Source organism: Oncorhynchus masou, unplaced genomic scaffold (assembly GCF_036934945.1).
Source record: "Oncorhynchus masou masou isolate Uvic2021 unplaced genomic scaffold, UVic_Omas_1.1 unplaced_scaffold_967, whole genome shotgun sequence".
Taxonomy (NCBI): domain Eukaryota; kingdom Metazoa; phylum Chordata; class Actinopteri; order Salmoniformes; family Salmonidae; genus Oncorhynchus; species Oncorhynchus masou.
Genome location: NW_027016173.1, coordinates 90001 through 91325, shown reverse-complemented (window position 1 = coordinate 91325; position 1325 = coordinate 90001).

The window sequence follows — 1325 nt, the reverse complement described above, 5'->3', positions numbered from 1 at the left end:
TGGAGGTCCAAGGAGGGGCCAGATGTATACAGAATGGTTTCGTCTGAGTAGAGGTGGATCAGGGAATCACCCGCAGCAAGAGTGACATCATTGATGGATAAAGAGAAAAGAGTCAGCCCGAGAATTGAACCCTGCGGCACCCCCATAGAGACTGTCAGTGGTTCGGACAACAGGCCCTCCGATTTGACACACTGAAATCTGTCTGCAAAGCATTTGGTGAGCCAGGCAAGGCAGTCATTTGAGAAACCAAGGCTATTGAGTCTGCCGATGAGAATACGGTGATTGACAGAATCGAAAGCCTATGCCATGTCGATGAAGACGGCTGCACAGTAATGTTTTTTATCGATGGAGGTTATGATATCGTTTAGTAACTTGAGCGTGGTGCACCCATGACCAGCTCGGAAACCGGATTGCACAGCAGAGAAGGTACGGTGGGATTAGAGTGTCACCCCTTTTGAAGAGGGGGATGACCGTGGCAGCTTTCCAATCTCTCGGGATCTCAGACGATACGAAAGAGAGGTTGAACAGGCTAGTAATAGCGGTTTCAACAATTTCGTCAGATAATTTTAGTAAGAGAGGGTCCAGATTGTCTAGCCTGGTTGATTTGTAGGGGTCCAGATTTTGCAGCTCCTTCGGAACATCAGTTATCTGGATTTGGGTAAAGGAGAAATGGTGGGGGCTTTGGCGGTTTACTGTGGAGAGTGCTGGGCAGTTGGTTGACATCTTTCAGGATGTTACTATAGCAAGACAGCTCAGCTATCCTTCCATAATGTCACTACAACAGAGATAGCTCAGCTAGTCTTCCATAATGTCACTACAACAGAGATAGCTCAGCTAGCCTTCCATAATGTCACTACAACAGAGATAGCTCAGCTAGCTTCCATAATGTCACTACAACAGAGATAGCTCAGCTAGCCTTCCATAATGTCACTACAACAGAGATAGCTCAGCTAGCCTTCCATAATGTCACTACAACAGAGATAGCTCAGCTAGCCTTCCATAATGTCACTACAACAGAGATAGCTCAGCTAGCCTTCCATAATGGCACTACAACAGAGATAGCTCAGCTAGCCTTCCATAATGACACTACAACAGAGATAGCTCAGCTCAGCACTAGAGATAGCCTTCCATAATGGCACTACAACAGAGATAGCTCAGCTAGCCTTCCATAATGTCACTACAACAGAGATAGCTCAGCTAGCCTTCCATAATGTCACTACAACAGAGATAGCTCAGCTAGCCTTCCATAATGTCACTACAACAGAGATAGCTCAGCTAGCCTTCCATAATGTCACTACAACAGAGATAGCTCAGCTAGCCTTCCA